Source organism: Piliocolobus tephrosceles, chromosome 11 (genome assembly GCF_002776525.5).
Source record: "Piliocolobus tephrosceles isolate RC106 chromosome 11, ASM277652v3, whole genome shotgun sequence".
NCBI lineage: Eukaryota > Metazoa > Chordata > Mammalia > Primates > Cercopithecidae > Piliocolobus > Piliocolobus tephrosceles.
Window position 1 is genome coordinate 123,683,284 of NC_045444.1, and position 24,118 is coordinate 123,707,401.

At 44.8% G+C, this 24,118-nt stretch overlaps 1 protein-coding gene across 4 annotated transcripts in view; it reads right to left on the bottom strand.

Annotated features, from left to right (window-relative positions):
- COL6A3 (collagen type VI alpha 3 chain) overlaps positions 1 to 12,298 on the bottom strand; it is a 92,728-nt gene extending 80,430 nt beyond the window's left edge. For 2 of the 4 annotated variants that reach the window (XM_023228726.1, XM_023228725.1), the window contains exon 1: positions 12,042 to 12,298. The gene's annotated coding sequence lies outside the window, so the exon portion shown is untranslated. The remainder of the gene's footprint in view (positions 1 to 12,041) is intronic. The other 2 variants (XM_023228727.2, XM_023228728.2) reach the window with 2 other exon arrangements.
- Positions 12,299 to 24,118: the final 11,820 nt, after the last annotated feature.

Sequence of the window (24,118 nt, forward strand, 5' to 3'; positions counted from 1 at the left end):
AGAGCAGTGACATGATCACAGCTCACTGCAGCCTCAACCTCCCAGGCCCAAGCAATCCTTCCTTCTCAGCCTCCTGAGTAAATGGGACTACAGGCACACACCACCACACCCAGCTGTAGTATTGTTAGTAGAGACAGGATTGTATTTTTAGTAGAGACAGGATATTGCCATGTCACCCAGGCTGGTCTTGAACTCCTGGGCTCAAGAGATCCTTCCACCTTAGCCTTCCTAAGTGCTGGGATTACAGGCGTGAGCCACGTGCATAGCCTACTGTATTATACTAAGTCTTATACATGCCACATACAAGGAATATTAGTCAGCCTTATAAAAGAAGGAAATCCTTTTATCTACAACATGGATGAATCTTGAGGATATTACGCTGAGTGAAACAAGTCAGTCACTAAAAGACAAATACGTTACTGTATAATTCCATTTATGTGAAAGTATTTAAAGTAGCCAAAGTCTTAGAAAAAGAACTTAGAATGGTGTTGGCCAGGGGCTGTGAGGTGGGGGGCAGTTGTAGTTACTGTTCCATAAGTATAGAGCTTCTGTTTTGCAAGATCAAAAAGTTGTAGATATCTGTTGTACCACAAGGTGCGTATAGTTAACACTGCTGTACTGTACACTTAAATATAGTCAAGATAGTAAGTTTCAGGTTATATGGTTTTTACCACAATTAAAATAGAAATGAGGACAGGAAATATCATTTGCCAGGTTTTAAAAGTATGGGTAACTACCCCTAAAATGTAGCCATCAATTTAATAGGAATGATGTAATTGCAGCCTCTTTTCTGAGGTGTGATAGAGTTTAAGAGCTAAAAGGAGAAAATAACACAACTAAACATCCTAGAGTGTGTCTACATGCCACTGTATTCAAATAACACGATGTTTGCCCTTAGTTCTAAATAAGATTTGGAAAGAAAAGAAGGAAAGAATATATGTCATGCAAAATGTTAGGGTTTGGCAAAGAAGATCAGAGTCTCATGAAAGTGGGAAAGAATCTAATATTAACATTCAGACCCGGTGCAAATATGGCTTCTGCCCTGACTAGTATCCTCTGAGCTTTGGAATTGGCTCCACCCAAGGCCTGAGCTTTTGTATCTCTATCTTAACCTTCCTCTCCCCACAGGTGCCCCCATGGGCTCTGCAAGTCTTTATGGTTGTCTGTTGTGTCGCACAGGAATTCCATTTTCCCCATATAACTAATGAAATCAGGGATGAGGATGATCTAATGTTCTCAGCCTTGCCATCTGAAGATTGATAGCAGAGGGGAGTCTGTCTGGCTGATGAGTGATGTAACTTTGCCATGAATGGAGCAGCGGACTAGTGTCCAGATGGAGCACTTAGCAAAAGTAGAGGGAGAGCCACAGGGAGTTATTGAGACTGCCAGTCAAGGACAGGAGCTAAGTGGGTGCAAAGGAAACCTGAAGCTCAGTCCCATGGATTTGCCATGGAATTCCTCCTGACTGAGGTCAGGCCCAGAGGGAGAAGCTGGAGTCCAAATCGTGTGGCCCAGCTATGAGGAAGATGGAACACAGTGTGGGCCCTAAGCCTGACCTGCGAAAAATTGGTGAGATGGAGACAGATGAAGCCATAAACAAGGGAATGAACACCAGGACCCATGTGGCTTTGGATTTCCAAAAAAAAATCAACAAAAAGTACCACCTGTGTTGAAACAAATCTACCCTGTGATTCAGATTCTGAGAACTTGAAGGCGTGATCTCAGCAGCTAAAACAGAACCACCTGTCAATACAGTGGTCTCTTGGAAATATATCAACAGTGAGAAAGGAATGCTGTTCTAATGATGCTCAGGAGGCCAGCCATCAACAGAACACATTTCTTTCTGCAGCAAAGTGACAGCAATGATTGGTGATAATGGCAGCATTGCAGAAGCTCAGCCTGATTTTTTTGCCTTGCAATGGTCACTGCCTTTTGGACATGGATATATGTTAACACAATGTAGAAGAGCAGTCTCCAGTGCTTATGCTGTGGTTTGACAATGCTCCCAAGTTTTAGCATAGTCCCAGCACAGCAGGGCTCAGGGACCCCTGACAAGCTGGACTGCCCATTCTCCTCCCTCCACTTAGGATGACCCTACCCCCACTGTGCTACAGCCCCATCTTTGCCCCTTCACTCTCTAGGAATCCCTCAAGCCCATGCAACCCTGGGAACCTTCCAGACCTTTCCACCAAGCTCTACCTTTCTTCCCAACAGTCTGTTAGACCCATTCCTGAGTGTTTCTTAAAAAAAAACACACACACAAAAATTGCAATATCTAATTTTTTGTATGACCTCAATTAAATAATGATATACACTTTAGAATAATATAAAAGTACATTTCATATGTGCTATTCTTGATTCTTTCTATCAAACTTGAGAGTCAATTTTTGTTAGCAAAGATATAAACTTCCTGCTAGATTCTTTCCAGGTAAATGGCCTGTTCTTTCCAAAACAAACTGTATTACTGTAATTGGTCTAGATCAATGTTTTAATATGGGATCAACAGATTCAAAGAGTCTATGATCCTCCCACAGTTGAGTGCAAAATTGCATCTGTGGATGAGGGTTTTTCTGGGGATAAGCGTCCATGTTTGTATGTGATTCTAAAAGGCAGTTGTGCCACTCCTCACCCCACAAAGTTTAAGCATCACTGCTTCAATTAAAAATTTTAATGCAAATCTTCAGGAAGATCCAGTTCGATTATTTTAAATGTTTAATCCATGTTCAAGAGGCATGATTTTAAGCGGTAATCTTGTTTGTGAATAAGAACACAAGAGAAGCTCTTTGTAAAGCATTCGGCTTTGTAATCCAGGTGGAGAAAATAGGACATGTGATAAGATGAGAGCTGTCCCCTCACTGTTGAGTCTGGGATGGGAAGACTCCTCTGCAGGTAGCATTGACAAAGAGCACAAATGAATTATGCCTTGAGCAGGTTTTGCTAATAGTTTTCTTCACCATTCCCATCCCTCACACAGTGAACACCTTTGAATCCACTGTTTCTGTCACATACAAAGCATTGAGTGGGCTCACTCTGGAGCAATTCCAAAACTACCTTTCTCGTCTTCTAGAATGCTCAATACAATCTGAATAGTTACAAAATAAAATCTGGGAAGCCTTTCTAAGACGTCACTCACTTACTTCAACAATTCTGTGAGTAAAACAAACCTTTAGTTCATTGAAAATCATATGTAAAGGTTTTTATTTTCAAGATATGAATCTTTAGAAGAGTAACCCCCTCAATGGAGATACTTCCCATTGGGACACAAAGTAATGGGACAAATACACTGTGCACAGGAATTATTTTATCCAGAATATATCCAGATATTGAGGGAAGAGGAGGGGAGGGAAGAGAAGGAAAGGAGCCCTTCCAGTCCTGAAAAGGACAGGAGATGATGCCTGTAGGACAATGTGTTATCCAGGCTCCACTGATGACTCAGAACTCATGTGGTTCAGCTGAGCTGAATTCCCAGGTGGGAAAAACGCCTTTGGCCCCACACACTTTCCTGCCATCATGCGGGAAGCAGGTCTTGTGGCTCGTGGGCTCCTAGCCCAGTTGTTGAATATTTGCTGATATTTTCATTTGCAATTAACTCTCTTCTATTGTTTATCATGTCCTGGAGTCTCCATTTATAAAAAACGAAATTCCCTGGCAGCAAATTTTGGAGAACTTTTTCATTTAGATTATTAAAAGATGTCAAACACCATCTCTCCAAATGACCACCCGCCCACTTCAAGGAGGAGGAATGAGGCAGCCATCCCCGCTCACTGGCCAACACCACCCTCCCCGAGGAAGGAGAGAGGAGAGCACTAGTAACGCTTCCTGGGCTTCTGTCTTGTGGGTGGAACTTCACATCCTCCTCCCCATTGCCCAATGGCTGATTTCCCTCCATTTTAGAGCTGAGAAATTGAAACCCCAGCAAGCCAAAGTGATTGTTCAAAGCTACCTAGATAAAACAAGGTAGAACCAGAAACCTAACCCAAGTTAGCATTTCCAAAGCTCGTGGGAAGAACCCCAGGAAACCCTAGAGGCTGTGCCAGATTTGACCCAGATCTCAAGGAAACTCCGCATGTCTTTTAGGGAAGAAATAGACTTCCTTGGTGATGACACACCACAGATTCTATGTCAATAGAATTCGGCTGTGTGCTATCATTCTTTCAAATATGAAAAAGACTCAGAATTGGCTACTTGAGACCCTTGGGCTGGAAGGGGTCTGTTCCTTCATCCCAGATTCTGTGTCCTAAAGGCAACAGATTCAATAAGAGACATTCATCACATTTTCATTCTCATCTTTCTATTTAGGATTATTCATCTTTTTGTTTACTCTGCCTCATTCTAAAAAGGATTTGAGGTGCCTTTTCCCATCTAGTTTCTATCCCTTTGAAATTTAAAAGGATACCTTTCATTACAAAGGTTGCCCTACATGGCCCTTCAACCTGAAATCATGTTCAATCATATTCCAATGAATATGATTTCCCAAGCTATCTTGCAATTCTGTAAATTAGTTTTCATTCAGCCTACTCAAAACCTTTTTCATTTTCCATGTCTGGAAATCTTTTTTAAGAAAGAGACACACACATGCACACAAGGAAATAATTTTAAAACAAAGACTCAAATAAATCCAGAGCTCCATTTTGAAGTCATTTTTTTGGTTTTCTCCAAGCATTGCTTTTTAAAATCAGTCTGTCCCTCCTATCAAGTTCTGGGACTTCTATTAGTTCCTAATTGTCATGGTTAAAATGGGAGCACTAGAAATAGTCAAAGACCACAGTGGGAGAGCTGTGCACACTGGCTGTGAAATAAAAAGTCAAATTTCAGTAAATTTGAGGCATTCATCCACCCTTGCCTTTGCCACACCCGTTCCTAGACTGTGAGAAGGAATGCCCATTTCTTTCTCTTTTTCTCACTCTTTCTTGTTTTGCCTGAATCCTGGGAAAGGAGTCCCCATTCTTTACCTCAGGGAGGAAGCTAAGAAAGGATTTATTAAGTCCTGCAGTTAGGGTAGGAGGAGAGTGGAATTTAATATGCTCTTGCTGTTTGAAAGACCCAAAGGAGAATCCTCAAAAGTAAGTGTTTTGGAACAGCTCCAAGAAATACATCAAAATTTGGTTTTTTCCTGTTTATTTAACAACTTGGATTTCATATTTCTTTTTTACTTTTTTCTTTTCTTTTTTTTTTTTTTTTTTTTTTTTTGAGACAGAGTATAGGTCTGTTGTCCAGGTTAGAATACAGTGGCATGATCAGAGCTTACTGCAGCCTCAACTTCCTGAGATCAAGCAATCCTCCCACCTCAGCCTCCCAAGCAGCTAGGACTACAGGTGTGTGCCACCATGCCTGGCTAATTTTTTTTTTGAATTTTGGTAGAAACAAGGTCTCGCTATATTGCCCAGGTGGGTCTCAAACTCTTGGGCTCAAGGGATCCTCCTGTCCCAGCCTCCCAAAGTGCTGGGATTACAGGCATGAGCCACCACACCTGGCCTTCAAATTTCTATTCTATGAAAATACTCTAGAACAGTGATCTGTTTGACCCAAACTGAATGTGTGTCCTGTGATAGCAACATTTTAAAACTTTTCTCATCAGGCAGGGTAACTAGACCTCCTTTGTTACCTACTGGGGTATTTTGTCACCTACTGTGGTCCTTGTTAGATTTGGAGTAGCCAATTTGAGATCTTCGGCTCTTCCCGGAAAAATCTAACAAAGCAACACCTGTCCTGCAACTCGTGGATTATAACAAAGCAATGCAGAAAGAGAGGGCCTGGACATCCCCTAGCAATGCCCCACTCTGTGAATGACAGCGCCTGTAAGAACATGCCGACCTCCGGCCAGGCTTCAGCCAAGCTCCTCAGGGGTGGGTCTCCTTCCCATTACAAAGGCAATTAAGAAACTCCAGATTAATTGCCCAGATATTTGAAAAAGTTACTTTAAAACATATTCCTAGCATTCAAGATAATAACCATGAAGCAGAAAGTTCCATATCTGGTGTGATTTGAAAAGCTAGACACCACCAGGCAAATGTAAAACACATTCCACATTCTGAAATATATGGCAGCCAGACGAGATTTTGTCTGCACTTACACTGCTAATTATAAACATCAAGCAGAGACTAGTTCCATTTCAACGTTAAAGAAGAGAGTGCGTTAGAAAATGCTTCAAGAAATATTGCACAAATGCCCACTCCATTCCAACCCCTTGCCACATGACGCTGCTGGATCCAAATTGGAGCTTGGCACTTATTCCTGTCTCTTTCCTTCTTGGCAATGAACTTGGGTGCTACTGACCTTTCCAAAACTGTGGTGTTCCATCGTAAATGGTTAAAATGGCTGAAAGGTGCTCCCATTGTAAAAAGAAAAGTTAGGTATTTTGTTTGTTTTCTAGTCTAATTCCTAATCAAATAGAGAAGAGAAAATTATTCTTGAACATAGAAACCTTTTCAAAAATCAAGCTGGAACATCTGATAAAATATCATCCATGCTGGATTTATTGCAATAACCTGGGAAATTCTACTTCCTTACTGCCTCTGTCAGCAATGGTCTGCCGATCTCTCCCAGCCTCCCTTTTGTGTAAAAGAATGCTCCTTGTCTGTTGCTCAAACAGGCCAAAGTCCTGCAACTGCTCTCTTCCATCTGTTGCCTTGGGCTCTGAGGAGTGATGGGTTTTCTGCAGCCCCAATTAGAAACAGAGCACCCTGGTGCACCGCCGGGCCAGCTGTGGGTTTAGCTGACTTGGCGCTAACTCTGGGTACCGGCCCTGGGCTGCTGAATCAACTAATGAAGATTCCAGAAGTGAAAAACCAGTTTCCTGGAATGGTTTCCCTTGAGATCTGAGTCAACTCCAGCTGCTGTTCAATTTTTAATTTTGAAATTAAACCGAGCCATGAGCTCTTCCTTCCAGTGGCCAATTCCTGATGCTCTGGGTTCCTGAAAATTTAACGTATAGTACACACCGGGGGTTTTACAGAAACATTTCCCATTGCACTTATCCGTGGCCACTCACATTGTCAAACGTTTCTCTGTATTTCATGAGTTTTAAACTTCAGGAGAGCAGTAGGATCATACTGTGCTAAATGCTGCCAGACCCCTACAAGACTAACAGTTTGCCTTTGGGAGAGGGTTTGGCAGAACTTTTCGTATTTGTTTTTTTCTTCTCTCCTTTTTCTTTCCAGATTTTTTTAAACAACAGTTACTCCTCTGCTGAATCAACTTAAAAGAGGTTACTCCAAGGAAGACTGGGAATGGCAAGAGTACTTTTCTCCACACGGCACCCGAAAATACACTCTTCAAGGCTTGTCCCCCTTGAAATGTCCAGAGTCCAAGATGTCTGCATATTGGAAACATCAGACACTTCTGCTACTAGCTCTGTGGCCCTGTCGCTGGGCATACATTTCTGAGCTCTCTGTCTTCATCTGAAGCATAAAACGCGTGGAGAAACCGTCCACCAAGGTGATCGTTTTTTTGATATTTCAATTAGCCAAACAGAAATTATATGTTTGCCAACCAGAAGAGAGGGGGCCATGTCTTGGTCATTTTTATCCACTCCCTGAACCTCGGCGCTCAAGGCCGTGATGCACAATAGGTCTTGTTAAACTTAAGTAAACATGATAACACAAAGACCAACCAAAGGGTTAGGTTTTTTTTGTTTTGTTTTGTTTTTATAATTATTATTATTTTTGCTCTGAGCTAGAATTATCTCCCTCAGGGTCTTAACACTGGTTATCTCAAGCTAACAAACATAAATCTGAGCATCAGTAATTTATATTTGTATTAATAAATATTTAAGATGAGACATGCACAATTACAGCTTGTGTGAATTTTTAAAAGTATGTTAAAACCCATTGTCCATTGGGGAAAGTATCAAAGGACATGTCATGAACACCCTCACAGTTCTAAAATGCAGTAATTCTACAGGGACCCACAATGGCATGAATATGCAAACTTACTTTGGTTCCCAAGCACCTGACTGTTCATTTAAACCTCTGTGATTAGATATGGGTAAAATGCTTCCTATAAAATGTTTTAGTTGCTGAATACCCTTGTAATGCAATTGTTTGAGAACAAAGATTGCCTCCTTTCATGGCACAATTTCATCTCAATACACTTACACCCGCACAGAGAAGAAAAGCAAAGCTCTAATGTGTGTCCACTTCAGTTACTATGAACAGCCACAATAAATATAATAATGATAATCATGTATGGAAATGTCAGTCCTAAAGTTGCCCACAAGCTCTGTTGAGATGGTCATCACTGAGTCACTGCAAACCCTGAAACCCCACCCTGGGAGAATCCAGGCACCACTTCAGAGATTTTTCTGGAGCTTGCAGAGATATACCTCCCTCTAGAGGAAAGAAAACCAAACTGCCTTTTCAAAAACAGCTAGACCAGGATGAACGTGCTAACTCAAAATTTCTTTTTTTTTTTTTTTTTTTTTTTGAGTCAGGGTCTTGTTCTGTCGCCCAGGCTCTGAAGTGCAGTGCAGTGGCGTAGTCACGGTTCACTGCAGCCTCAACCTCCCAGGCTCAACCTCATAGCTGAGATCACAGGCGCGTGCCACCATGCCTGGTTAATTGTTTAAATTATTTTTGTAAAGACAAAGTCTCCGTATGTTGCCCAGGCTTGTCTCAAACTCCTGGGCTCAAGCGATCCACCCGCCTCAGTCTTCCAAAATACTGGGATTACAGAGATGAGCCACAGTGCCCAGCCCTCAAAATTTCATCTCCTTCCCAAAATGGACTATAAGACCAGAATGTATTAAAATTATATTTTTCAAAATTAACAAAGTGAATTCTTGAAGGGAATATCTCTGCAAAATCATGACCTGTGGAATACTCCCTGCAAATAAGACATTCGTAACCACACATTAGATGCGGCAAGCAACGTCTTTTATTTAAAGAGTAGGATCGTCCTTTCTTTGCACTGAATTTTTACACTGAATTCCACCGAAGTTTTACAGTGGAAGCGGAGACGCTGTATCTAGAAATGCGAGAATGAAGATAACCATTCTTGTCTAGTTCATAGCTGTCTGAATTAGCAGGAAACTTTAAAGCTCCCCTGCTTTAAAATTTGGATGGTTGTGGCTTTCATTTCCTTAGCTAGAGCTAATAGGATTTTCTTTAAATGTCAGGTCCCTTCTCAAATCGTCAGCTATTTATGTAGCAGCAGTGTGTTTTTACTGCCTGCTTGCCGCAGCCAGGACGCCGTGAAAATTTGCTCCCTTAAGTCAGGGCGAAAAAGCTGCCTGGTACACAACATCCCCGTCAGATGGAAACCACCTGCGATTCTTCCCCGAGAGATACTAGATTTTCAGCTTCTTCCAAAAAGAGTAGTGACAAAACTGAACTTTCAAATAAAAATTTTTGCTAAAGTTGCTACTGTGCCTGCAAGGAAGTGTCACGCAATAGTATTCATGACTTGCCGGTGAATTTTAAATCCTAAACATGGAATTTCACATAAAAGTGGGAGGTGATATCAACCGCTGATGAAGCCTACGCTTGATCCAGTTGTCTAAACACTCTGAGCAAGGAAACAAATGAAGCCTCGCTGGCAAAAAGTCACCGCCAGCTTCCAAAGCTTCCAAAGAAGGCGGTCTTGTTTCAAGCCGGCTTTAGGCATCCGCGTCTATGGGTTCCGTCCCTGAAACTAAGGTCAGGATGAGCAGCCTCGTTGGAACCACAAATCAACAATCGACTGAAGAGAGGAGCTTCTTCCTACTTTCTCATCGGGGACGTATTAAGTTCTAGGATAGGAAATCACAAAAGGCACTTATGATAAAGTCAGTGCAATTTGCTGAGTCCTGAACGCTTTAGAAATAAAATGAAGTGCGAAGTGAAGACAATTTTTCAGAAAGATGCCTACCTTGTATCAAAAATACCACTCAGACCCCATGTTTGGACATTTGCCACACATCTCCTCACCTGTGGGCCACAACCCTGGTGGGGTGGAACACGCTCCCTGCCAAGCAGGGGAAGAGCGGGGCCAAGGGCTAACATTCTAGAGGCTTCCCCAGCCACCTCCCAGAAAGGTGCTGTGGCCACACCCTCCAGTGCCTGGATAGGAAAAGACAGGACAGCCTCACTTCACCCCAACATGGAATTCCTTCCCAAGCCCTCCTCTCCACTCGGTGTCTGCTTCCTGGCTTCTGTCAACCATGCGTGAGGAAAGGAGAGAAGTAAACCTCTGGGTTACAAGAAACCCTCGCCTAAACAAAGACGTCCAGACGGGCAGCCGTTCCTAGATCCTGATCTCTGTCAAAGCCCCGCCTCCCCACCCCAGGCTTTCATCCTCAGCTACAGCCCACTTCAGAAAGAAGAGCATCCAAGTCCCCTCCCTCGGGGCCCTCCACCCCCAGGAGGTGGCCTGAGCAGGGCGGCCAGCCCCGGATTCTGGTCACAGAGCCGATGCGCCCTCTCACAGTCCACCTCACTTCTTTCTCAGTTCATTGATAGAGTCTCAGTGAGCACCAAGTAGTTTTCCCAACTAGATATGAGTTATTTGGGATCCTCTGTCGCTGGCTTGTCTGCTCTCCTGCAATGGGGAAGGATTTCACTGCCATCTCAGACACTCGCACCGTGGCCTAGGCAAGGAATTCCACATCTCAGAGCCCCTGGTTGCTCATTTTGAAAACCAGGAAACGACTACATCAGTGGCTTCTGACCAAAAATCTCTTCCATTATCTTTAGCCCAACAAAAACCTCAGAAGTCCCAGTAATGTCATCAACGACCACCCACTCAGTTTTCAATATAGTTTTGCTTAGGAGCAATGTAACTTCAATTTTAAAACCATTTTGGTTCAGTGTTTTACAGTGTTAAGAATGGGACCCTGGGGAGCCGGGGGATCCCAGGTTAATCATCCACCATCTCTGTGAGCTCTGAGCACCCTGCAGCTCTAGCACCCTGTGGTCCTCATCGGGGTGAGCTGTGTGTGGGGAGAGAAGCTGGTCAGCCGGGGCCACAGCCCTGCTCCCCCATCCCGTGCAGCAGACTCCCCTGCGCTCAGAGGACTTTGCTCCTGGGGTCTGCACCAGCCACGAAACTGGCTCCTGGGGCTTCCTGTGGAAGCAGATTTTTCTTCAACCACCGCCTAGTCCCTCCCAGTGACTCCACCCATACTTCAATCCCCATTCATTTTCGAACATAGTAGGCCCCTTGAAACAGGTTCCCCAAACAGGCTGGCCACTGTCAGTGAACGTGTTCCATCCTCAGCAAGAGAGGACTCGAGCCCCACCCTGCATCCTCTGGGCCAGGGAACAGCCCTCGGGGCCTCCCAGCTTGGCACTGGCCTCACCTCTGTGCAGCATGGGCTGGCCCTGCAGCCCCAGGGGCCTTGCCTTAGACACTCAGCATGCTGCCCAAATGCCAAATTCCTTCTTCTTCTCTGACCCCTGCAACTCCTTTAAGCAACCCCAAGGGACAAAGTCTCCAACAGAGACATCGGTATCCTGAAAAGACAGAAGCCTGATGGCAATGACTGAGGGACCCTTTACTTGGCCCCCATCCTGGGCACCAGAGTCACTCCAATCTCGTGAAAGCAGCCAATGTGCTCCACCAGCACCTTCCCGTGGGCGGCCCTGGGCTGAAAACCCACGCAGGTTGTTGCATCCTAACCTAGTGTCACCACCCCGAGAGCTCAGAACACATCTCCCAGCAGAGCCGCTCGGCAGGGAGCTCTGCTAGTCCCCGGCAAAGACGCTTCTGCAAACTAAGCGGATCCCAAATGAGTTTTAGAAGGCGGTGGTAACTTAAATAAATCGTGGGCCAAAACACGCTGCCGCCCAGAATGCACAGGGCGCGCGTAGCAGCCACAGACGCGTGGTGGAAAAGCGCTCACGCTCTTAGGCAAGCACAACCTTAACCAAGTTAAGGAAACCCCACTGCCACAAGGCGAGAAAGAAAAATCAGCAGAATCTTCCAGAGACCTAAAACACGTACAGAAAACTGGCGAACAGCGTGAACATAAGAGCCACTAAAGCTACCTAGAAACGGTCACTTCAGGTTGAGAGCATTTCCTTCTAGCCCCGAACCTGGAAAAACAGAACAGAAATCACACTCACCCCTGAGCAAACCTGAAGGCGTGTGTGTCCCTGGGCTCCTCGACTCAATTAGGTTTGAATAGGATGCATATTTTTCCCAGTCACTGTGTCTCTTTTCCTTTTTGCAGTCTTTCTCCACCACAGAAGTGGAGACTCAGACCTGCGGAAGAAAACTCTTGCAGTCCTTGCAGGAGGCTGGAGCCCAGGAGAACTGAACAGCCTTTGGTGGAAGACTGAGCTCCAAACTGGACTGGGGCCAGGGATACCAGTCAGGGCTTCCTCCAGCTCCTCCTCCTCCTCCTCCTCCGTCCCTGACCCCTCCTCTCCCCCTCCTCACTGCAGAACTGACCCAAACTGTAAATGAAACCAGACTCCTCCACTCTGTTTCTTCTGGCCCCTGCTCGGGCTGATGTCACCCTCTGAATTCTGTCTTCATCCTACAAGCGTTTAGCTGGACTCCCGCAAGCCCCAACTCTTAAAAAAAATTGACCACTCCTACTCGTCACCTTTTGGGCTGGGCCCTTGGCGTCAAAAAGAATAAATTTTGGAATTTCTTCATGGGTATCCATGGTTTTCCTGCAATGTTTTCCAACACCATCTGAAAGGAAAACAGGAAATGCAGTCCCCCCCTTACCCTCACCACACCCTCCCATTTCTTCTTGAAGTTTCTGAATTGAGACTTCTACTAATAACCTCCCCTTTCAAATAGAAAAACCAGCAATTAAAATCGTCTTGGTTTTCCGTTAACCAAAGCTCTGTTCACCAATGAAAAGGCAAAAAAAGGAGACTACATTTCTTTTAGTTTCTATATCTAATGATTCTGATTGTGGAGCTTATAGGCCCATTCTAGGCACAGACGGGGTAATGAAAATGGTTATCTTGCCAAAGATTCAGGAAAATTCTTGAATAAGAACTTCTGTTTCTAGAAAGCTTTGTACATTTCAAAACACTTCAATACACATTCTCTCCTTTATCACAAACATCAATGCCCTGAGCCCTTTTAAATAGAAAGATGTCTTTTTTTTATTAGGTGAAATTGTGGCCCCATTTTACAGATGAAAGAAACAGGCTGGGCACGGTGGCTTATGCCTGTAATCCCAGCACTTTGGGAGACCGAGGCAGGCAGATCACAAGGTCAGGAGTTGGAGACCAGCCTGGCCAACATGGTGAAACTCCGTCTCTACTAAAAATATAAAAATTAGCCAGGCGTGCTGGCAGGCGCTTGTAGTCCCAGCTATTTGGGAGGCCGAGGCAGGACAATCACTTGAACCCAGGAGGTGGAGATTGCAGTGAGCCAAGATGGCACCACTGCACTCCAGCCTGGGCAATAGAGTGAGACTCCAGAAAAGAGAGAAAGGGAAAGGGAAAGGAAAGGAAAGGAAAGGAAAGGAAAGAGAAGAGAGAGAGAGAGAGGAAGGAAGGAAGGAAGGAAGGAAGGAAGGAAGGAAGGAAGGAAGGAAGGAAGGAAGGAAAAGAAAGAAAAGAAAGAAAGAAAGAGATTTCCGAGAGAGTAAGTGACATTGTCATTGTCCGGTCTGCATTAGTATCAGAGCTCAAATGACAACTCCAGCCTTGGCTGTCCCCAAACTTCTCACTGCTCTCCCATCAGGTGGTCCTTATGAAAAGTCCATTAATGTGAAATATCAAGAGACATCCCAAAGGGTCTTTTGGACTTTGAGATCCTTCTGGACCAAGTTTGAAGAGTGAAGAAATCATTAACTCCTTCCCATGGATTATCTCCCTCCAATTTAGGGAAGAAAGAAGGCAGTACCCCAGAGAGAATGCCTGCTCCCCTCTGCAGCTCCAGGGCTCCCTTCCTCTCCCATAACGGGACCCAACCCATCACTGCACTGAAGGGCTCACTTGCAGAGCACTGGGGTAGGGAACAAGGATGGAACATGAATTATGGGCTTCTGAGCAGAGGCTCCGAGTATAGAACCGCGCTGCCTGCGTGCCATGTAGAAGGATAACACTCCCCTCCAGGGGCATCCAGTTCTCTGCCCTCATCTTCTCTACACAGTGCAGGCATGGACTCAGGCCCCTACAGAGACCTGGGATACTTGCTGCCACCCCCGTGGTTAGAGTCTGCAAGTTCAGCACTAGGGAGGACTATTTCTCCCAGAACATCGTCTGCTGCAAAGAAGACAACCTTTGATTACAACCCTGTGCTCCAAGCAGCTCAGCAAACTGAAGTTAACTGAACAAGCACATTTTAGGTGTTTCCACTCCACGGTTTCTTGCAAGTACAAATACACTCTTTTTCGCAAAATCACTAGGCACATGCATTCCTTGGTATTGAAAGTTTCTATTACAGTCGACCTTGTATCCATGGGTTCTGCATCCATGGATTTAACCAACTGTGGTTCAAAAATGGTTTTCCAAAGTGGATGATTGTATATGTACTGAACATGTACAGATGTTTTTCCTTGCCACCATTCTCTAAATGACATAGTATAACAACTGTTTACATGGCATTTACACTGTATTAGGTATTATAAGTAATCTAGAGATGGCTTGAAGTACACAGGAGGATATGCGTAGGTTATGTGCAAATACTATACCACCTTATTTCAGGGATTTGGGCCTCTGTGGATTTGGGTCTCCATGGAGGATCCTGGAATCAATCCCCCATGGATACCAACGGATGGCTGTATTTAAATAGCAAGGGCAAGAAATCATTTAGAACAAGATTTAAAGAAATAAAAGCTCTCATTCAGTAGGAAACCATAATCTTTAATATTTAGCTGCACCTAATCATTGATGATCCAGATCCTCTTCAGCACTGCCCATGGCTCTAGAAACTTCCAGAAACTCGTGGTAATCCTCCCTCGTGCTAACAAGAGAGAATTTGGATTCTATGGCAGCTTTCTTCCTTAGTCACCAGTATGTGGATTTCCACTTACATTTCCAGTTCCTCTCTGCCACCCAATCCCAGGAGGAAAACAACCTCAAAAGTTGGAGCTGCCCTAAATGGCCCGAGTCCTGGATCTAGGCCAGGCCGTCAGTGGGACCTCATTAAGTCATGGAATCTCTCAATTCTGTTTCCCCTTCACTGCAGGCTTGAACTGGCCCTTGGCACCTCTTCCCATTTTCTTCCCATATCTTTTCCTTAACTATACAAGTTAGCAAGTTCAGAACTCCATTTCCCAAGCCCCCTTGTGGCTGTGGCCCTGATGGGGATAAGGCTTCCCCACCCAGATACTCAGGCTGGAAGGTGGCCTGAGGGATGGTGATTTTCTGTGACTTTGGCTGGCCTTTCTCCCATGGGCAAGGATAGTGTGGAAGGTCCCATGAGTGCCTCTGCAAGAACCCCTTCATATGAGAGTCAAATGCTAGTGGTTCACTCCCGTGCCCTTTCCTGGGAGACTGTTCACGGATGCTGGGAATTGTCTCTTCTGGAGACATTGGGGTATGTAGGGTGGGTGGAATTCTAAGATGACCCCCAGGAGTCAAGCCCTTGTGTAATCCCCTCCTCTTGAGTGCGAATGGAAGCTGAGCCCTGATTCCAGCCTTTGAACATGACAAAGATGAATGGTGTCCCTCCCTAGATTAGGTTACAGTTGGGTCACGGGAAGTCATCCAGGGATCACAGAAGACTCTGTCCTAGGAAACGGCAGGGAGAGATTATCTTGCTGACTGCTGGGGTCTGGATGTCAGGGCCCCCAAAAATCCATGTGTTGAAATTCTAACCCCCAAAGTGATGGTATTGGGAGATCGGGCCTTTGGGAGGTTATTAGGTCATAGAGGAGAAGATCATCATTCCACTGATGAATGGGATCAGTGCCTTATAAAAGAGGACATTCAGAGACCACTCCATCCTCCCACCATGCGAGGACACAGAGGGAAGGTGCTGCGCATGAGCCCGGAAGCAGGACCTCTCCAGACACTGAATCTGCAGGCACTTTGATCGTGAGCTTCTCAAACTCCCAAACATGAGAAATCAGTTTCTGTTGTTTAAGCCAAGTTTATGATATTTTGTTACAGCCATCCAAATGGACTAAGACACTGGTCTTGACAAAGTGAGCTGCCATCCTGTGAGGGCCAATGGCAAGGAAATGTGGGGGCCTCTGGGAGCTGAGAGCAGCTCCTAACAAGCAAGGAAGCAGGAACCCCAACTCAACAACCACAAGGGCCTGACTTCTGCCAACATCTACGTGAGCTTTGAAAATATTCCCTGTTTCACAAAGAAATGTATTCTCCCAAATTGAGGTTTTAGCCTCTGAGACTCCAGCAGAGGACCCAGCGAAGCCAGGCCCGAACTCCTGACCCAAGATATTAAATGCATGTTGTTGTAAGTTGCTAAGTTTGTGACAATTTGTTACACAGCAGTTGATAACTAGTACAGGGTTATAGCCCATCTCCCTTGGGGTGGCCCACAGCCAATGATGTCTAATGTGGGATACGACACTCCACTCCATTGCCTCTGGGCCAGAAAAACTTGGCAAGAGGATTCCCACTGCAGAGCACTCCCATGGGACCAGCCTGACTTCTCAGAACCCACCCCTTGCCTGGCTTCTTCTCCTGCCCTTATCCTCCTTCCTGCCTTCCTTCTAGGTTTCCCCTGGGAGCTCTCCCTCAGTAATCACTGGCACAGCACCCCATCTCAGGCTCTGCTTGTAGGAACTTGAACATACACGCAGTCATAGAGAAGCCAATATGAAGACTCCATTTTCCTGAATGTTAAGAGGTAGTGGCAGACAGTGTAGCAGACTCAGCATCCGAATTCCATCACAGTCTCTGGGACTCAAAGGGAAGTTGCAGCCACAGCAGCAGCATCTGCCACACCCCACATCCCAGCATCCAGACAGTTGCTGAAGGGTGCCTCCATCTTTATCCTCTAAACCCTGGATTGCAGCTGTGCAGTGCATTCCTAAGTTCAGTCTCTCCAGTACAGGCTCCTGTTTCCCCACCTCCCAGAATAGACCAGAGGGTTCTTGCTGGGATGTCCTGGGAGTTATTCCTGGAGGGCCAGCTCAAGTCCACTCTTCTCACCCTCCCAACCAGCTCCCAGTGATGGATCTGTGATCATGTTAATAGATTTGCTTGTTGCAGTGAGGCTGGAGTGTCCTCTTATTGAAGAGGAGGTATGTGAGATTCCAAAATCAGCATAAAGTAAAATGCTCCACTGAGGCAACTAGGCCTGTTTCAAGACAAGAAGGATTAGAAGCCCAACCAAGGAAGAGGACTTGAGGCTTCCAATGACCCCACAGCCAGAGGGCAACTGGGGTTTTTCATTCCATCCCTGTGCCTGTTTTAAGAGTGGAAAGTTGAGCAGATCTCTGGGAATGAGGCCTTAGTGCCTTCTTTGCTGCTAACTCACCACAGGTTTTGGGCACATCAACTAAGGTTCCTGCAACTCGGTTTTCTCCTCTGCAGAGTGAGTGGTAGCTGTGCTCAATAATGTCCAGAATCATCCAGCAATAACCCCCCAGGGATCTGGGCTGCATCAACTGTATTCATCTCTGCCTCATTTCCAGCCTCAACTTCTTTCCCTGCCCCAATTTGCACATTTCAAAGCTCCCACCTCTAGATTCAGCCCCACCCAGAAACAGGCTCAGGAACAAGGATGGACCAGCTGCCCCTCCCCATTCCCTAAGCACTTCATATGGACATGTTGGTGTGAATGTTTCCTACTCCAGTCTACTGCACAAATGATGCTGTTTCCGCAATTTCTGAGAGAAAAACCAAATAGCACTTCACTTTATGCTACTAAAACATACCAGGCTATGAAGGAAAACGTAGTGCCAGCCATGCACAGAGAGCTGTTGGGCCATGTGTCTAGACCAACACTTCTCTTATTTCAGGAATGCCCATCCCCTACTTTGACCAGGGGTTCAAATGAGAGCTACCATCTTCCAGGAGAACCTTCTGGCATCTCCTCTACCGGGTGATCCAGAGTTAGTGAGCTCATCCCCAGGTCTGCCTGCTTACATCTTAGAGCCAGCCAGTCTCGAGCCCTCTCTGATAATACCAGGAGCTGCCATATTTGCTACCATTTGAAGGAAGCCAGCCAAGGACAGCAAAGCAGAGAGAAGTGGAGAGGAGAGAAAGAGGATGCAATCGGCTTCCTGATTCCAGATATCCTTTCTATACTAGTTCAAGTTAAGTTCCCAACACTTACAACCAAAGAAGTCCTGCCTGATGCACTAATACAATCTGTTCAAAGAAGACACATTTCTGAAATAAGTCCTGGACTAGCGGATCAGTCAAGCCATTACACTTATTCCCACTGTAATTCCACCATTTCTTCTGCTGTGGTAAAAGTGTAGCTATTCTAGATTTTCCTTGACTTTTCTTAAAAACACTTTTCTCATCAAAACAGGCAGGATTGGGAGACCAAGATGGGTGGATCGCCTGAGGTCAGGAGTTCAAGACCAGCCTGGCCAAGATGAAACTCCATCTTTGCTAAAAGATGGTGAAACTCCATCTTTGCTAAAAATACAAAAATTTGCTGGGTGTAGGGGCAGGAGCCTGTAATCCCAGCTTCTCGGGAGGCTGAGGCAGGAGAATTGCTTGAATCCAGGAGGTTGATGTTACAGTGAGCCGAGATCATGCCATTGCACTCCAGCCTGGGCAACAAGAGCAAAACTCAGTCTCAAAAAAATAAATAAATAAGTAAAACAGGCAGGAAGGGAAGTCTTTGCCTCTCAGTAGCACAAAAGTCTGAAATACAAAGTAGACGTCAAATATGTTTCCTAAAGCATCAACCCAGGGAGACATGGGCAAGGACTGGGGATCCTAAAGTGAGTCTTTGAGTGTATGGGAAACACTTTATGAAAATAAACATTCTTGTGAAGAAAAGTCTAACAAATAATTTTATGTTCATCTTGAATGATTAATTTTGGGGGGACATGTGAACCCAGACATTTGGGGAGGATGAGAAAATTGCATTAAAGACAATGTGCCAGCTTTTAGGTGGCTCTAGGAAAAATCAGTGTAAAACTGCCCATTTAAAATATATAGCATTTTCCTAGCCAGGTGCGGTGGCTCATGTCTGTAATCCCAGCACTTTGGGAGGCCGAGGCGGGCAGATCATGAGATCAGGAGTTCGAGACCATCCTGACCAATGTGGTGAAACCCCTTCTCTACTAAAAATACAAAAAAAAAATTAGCCAGGTGTGGTGGCACGCACCTGTAATCCCAGCTATTCAGGAGGGCTGAGGCAGGAGAATCGCTTCAACCCTGGAGGTGGAGGTTGCAGTGAGCCGAGATTGCACCACTGCACTCCAGCCTGGGCGACAGAGCAAGACTCTGTCTCAAAAAAAAAAAAAAAAAAAAAAAAAAAATAGCATTTTCCCTAGATTTTTGTGAGCTATAAACTATGCTCAGCTGATTAATTTTAAGGATGTCAAACCCAAATGTGAGATGATCCAAGAAACTTTTTGCAGTTGGAATTCAAAAATTTTAGCAAGGAGATGTTTGGTTTTATAATTATAGGACGAAACCAAAGTGCCAATTTGGCTTTTTTCAGTTTGAAATATAAATTTCCATGTGTAAAGGATGGGTGGACCAGTTCCTTTATTTAACAATCTTAGCCTTAGGAAGAATTTTCTCTTAGGCACAAAGTCAGATGTCTACTCATTTTAGCTTCAAAGTCATCTCAACTCCTTCATTCCTTCACTTATTCAACAAATGTGACTGAGGGGCTATTGTGTGGGGAAGCCCTGCCCTAGGAAGTGGAGGTGATGCCAAGATGAAGCAGGCGTGGACCTCAAGGATCTCATTGCAGACTTGTGGAGAACCGGGGTTACGGGGCCGGCTGGGAAGGGACGGGCGGATGCTGGGGACGCCAGGAGAGGGCGCCCTCACTTCCACCTGGAAGGAATCCCTGAAGAACGAGCAAACTGGAAATCCGATCTGCAGGGATAACAGATCGCTCAGGAACTGGAGGCTCCCGTTATTATCCAAGACTGAGCTGAGGCTGAAAACACAGGGATGAGTTGGGAGTTTCAGTAGGGAGGACTTAAGTCCCTAGGTCCCCACCCCACGTTGACCACTCTTCTCTCCTCACCCTGGGATTAATTTCAAGAGCAATTAAACCAGAGAAGCTCCAGACCCGGGGACAACAAGCAGAGAACAGGGCCTGGGGAGACCTACAGCAGGCGCAGAAGTGGAGAGGGGTTCAGGAAAGTGCTTCCCTGGAAGTGGAGGGGGTCCGGGAAAGTGCTTCTCCGGAAGTGGAGGGGGTTCAGGAAAGTACTTCCCGCCGAGCCCCCACCCCATTGGCCAGCATCCTGGGCAGCAGTGGGCACACACAATCTCTGTGTTAGTTTGCTAGGACTGCTGTTAACAACGTGCTATAAACAGGGTCACCTAGAACAATAGAAACTTATTTTCTTACTGTTCTGGAGGCTGGAAGTCTCTCTCTCCCTTTCTGTCTCTCTCTCTCTCTCTCTCTCTCTACACACACACACACACACACACACACACACACACACACAAGCAAACAAACCAAAGAAGAGGTCGTTTTAGCTCTCGTGATCATGTAAACACTGAAGAATTCTTTAAACAATATTTGTGATACAATTATCAGGGAGAGAGGAATGGCTGACATAAGACAAGGAAACGCTCATTCCCATAGAAGGAAGTCAGAGATATTTATAACTGGAGAAGCTGAGATGAGCAGGATAAGCATTTCACAGGGAGGAAAATGACAGAAGAAAGAGTGAAAAGAATTGAAAGTGGCTTCGGGAAAGACAGAGGGTTGCTGGATTGTGGTTTTTTTTTTTTTTTTTTTTTTAATCCCTTTTGAAAAGAAAGAGAAAATCAAGACAAAAATTTTTTACAATGTAGCTCCCTGTCAAATAATTCGTTTTCAAAATTTCTGAAGATGATCAAAGGATGGAAATTGGGGGAAAGGGTCCCAGCAACAGCATCAAGTTTATTTGTTCCCAAACACTACTTTACAATTTGGAGAGAGAGAATTTTGGGCTTAAAGTTTAAAATTTTCTGACATAAATTTATATACATATGTCCTTTTTACCATTTTAAAACAGAAATAAAAAAAAGCAAAGGGTTGGCACGTTCTTGAAATCCACCATACCCTTCAAAACAGCAGTAGAAGGAAATTGTGTGCATATTTTTCTGTCTTGATGTCTCGGTTTTAAGGATTTGCCCTATAGGAAGCCAAAGCAAGAAGAACTTTCTTTTAAAATGCCTTTTTCTCATCTGTTCTTATTCTACTGAGTCCCTTAGTCATAAGTAAAACAGATAGATTGTGTTTTCTGAAACAACTCCAACCTCATCACAAACTGATAAGCAAATCCCATCCTTGGTAATTTGAAGAGACTGTGGAGTGGCTTGGGACACTGCCTATGGACTAGAACTGCTTGTCAAGGAGACCCATGCTGTTCACAGGTCATTCCTGGTACTTACATGTACTGGAAGTTTTAGCTATGCCATGCCAATATGCCTTCCAAGGGTGTTTTTCATCATTCTTTTAAGACACGGGGCTTAGTTAGGGAAGGTTCTGAAGACTAAACTATAAATATCTGCTTTTCATTAATCCTAAATGAACAGCCATTCTGTGTTCCCGGGAAATTTTCCTGCTAGGAAAGAAATCCAAAAGATAATTTGGAGACTTGCTCACCAGACGTACCATATTTTGTGAATGAAATTAACTGCAGCTTTTGTGTTTTAAAATCTGAGACAGTACAAATAAAACAACTACTAAAGAACAGGACGCATGATCATCTCAACTGTGTCTGTGTTCCATGATTCTTTAACTCTTTCAACACACCTTTTACAGAGTAGGCACTATATTAATTGTAGGGATTCAGGCTGGTGAGCGTCCCATCCACCATGCGAAGCCAATCTGAAATTTCCAGTATCTGTGGCTTTTCCCCGTTTACAGGAAAGAGAGGACAACCTGCTGGGTGTGGCGGAGGGTATGATTGTTCCTCTAATATGCGGCTCCTGCCTGGTAGAAGATTATACATTCCCTTTAATCATCATTGATTTACCGAACCCACCTTTATGCAGATTTTAAGTCTTTTTTTTTTTTTTTTTTTTTTTTTTGAGACAGAGTTTCACTCTTGTTGCCCAAGCTGGAGTGCAATGGCGCGATCTTGGCTCATTGCAACCTCCATCTCCCAGATTCAAGCGATTCTCATGCATTAGCCTCCCAAGTAGCTGGGATTACAGGCATGTGCCACCATGCCCGGCTAATTTTGTATTTTCAGTTGAGATGGGGTTTCTCCATGTTGGTCAGTCTGGTCTCGAACTCCTGAGCTCAGGTGATCCACCCTCCAACCTGCCTCAGCCTCCCAAAGTGCTGGGATTACAGGCATGAGCCACCACGCCCGGCCCTGATTTTAATTCTTCATCGCACTGCCAGCCTTGACTGTGTGACTAGCTTGACCCAATGGAACTTGAGAAAATGTGATATATGAGAAATGCATTAAAAATTTCTGCAACTCCCTAACTCTCCTTTCTACATGCTACAAAATGAGTACATACAAAATAGGAGCTGTTTTTCCAGAATACTGGATTCCTGGAGTCCAGCTGCACCAGCCCAGCTGTTGGTGAATCCATAGCCGCTTTTTGTGCAACATAAGGAAGAAAGAAATGTTCAATGTTCAAAGCCATTGAGATTTGGGGGTTGTTTGTTATCACAGCAGAGCTCACTAACAGACGAGGTTAGTAGTACCATGGCAACAGTTGTGTACTGCAAAGATGGTGGAAGACAGTTTCCTCAAATATAAGGATCTTCTTTTTCCACATCCTCTCTTTTCCTAAAATACATTCAGTCTTGTGCCTCTTAAGGTCTAATTCTACTCTTCACTTTTAATCTGCACCCCAAGATCTGGATTGAGCTCTTTGAAACTTCTAGTTAAATCTAAAAGTCTAGTAAAAGCCCTTATTTTCTAAAAGAAATGATTCTACTTGGGCCTGGTGCAGTGGCTCATCCCTGTAATCCCAGCACTTTGAGAGGCCAAGGTGGGTGGATCACCTGAGGTCAGGTGTTCAAGACCAGCCTGACCAACTTGATGAAACCCCGTCTCTACTAAAAAACAAACATTATTGGCCAGATGTGGTGGCACATGCCTACAATCCCAGCTACTTGGGAGCCTGAGGCAGTAGAATTACTTGAACCTGGGAGGCTGAGGTTGCAGTGAGCAGAGATCGTGCCATTGCACTCCAGCCTAGGCAACAAGAATGGAACTCCATCTAAAAGAAGAAAGAAAGAGAGAGAGAAAGAAAAAGAGAAAGAGAGAGAGAGGAAGGAAAGGAAGGAAGAGAGGGCAAGAAAGAAATGATTCTACTAGTTTTTTCACATATCACCTGACACTCTACTTCATAATAACTTTCCAAAGAGTCTACATATCACAATACCATTTAAGACTTCTTTTGATTTAACTTACCATTAAAAAAATATGGTGGCCAAGAAAAGGTATAATGAACAAATCTTCTGTAGGTAGCTGTTGATAAAATTTAACAAGTTCAAAACAGAAATGAGCCAGAGTATACAAAAGTCACAGCCATCCCTGTGGAAGGGGAGGAGAGCAAGGCCATGCTTGCTCCAAGAACCACCCTTCAGAGATGCGAGGCCAGGTCATGTCTCACTGGCCCTCATTCTTCTGAAGATGGACATTAGGGATGAGCTTTATGAGTCCTGAATGGTGGGCAGGCCAAGGAATCATTGTTGTTCACTCCCACTTCTCAGATACGGACATTACATAGCTCCAAGGGAGTTAGGACTCAGCAGCTGAAAATCCCCAATTCATGCCTCATTAGTGTTAATGTCAGTCCCCACACTTGTTCTTCCAGATGTCTATGACGTTGTGCCAAGCAGCCCCTTCCACATGCCTTACCACTGGGTTCCAGTAGTGTCTCTACTCTGGCTGTGAAAGATCGTGTAGAGCAAGCACAGTGGCCCCTCAGCCATTCTGGGATGGCTTCAGTTCAACCCTTTGATATGAAGTCCTACCCTCATCTCCTCCAAGGTGGCTATCCATCCCAGTCCCTAAAGTTCCTGCATGGCTGCAAGTCTTTTCAAAAGATGCAGTTCTGTCCCCTCTGATCTGCTTGGTTAATGGCAGGACAGCAGGCAAGCTGAGTTTTGGGTCTTGTTTCTGGTTTCAGGTTCAGTTTTAGTG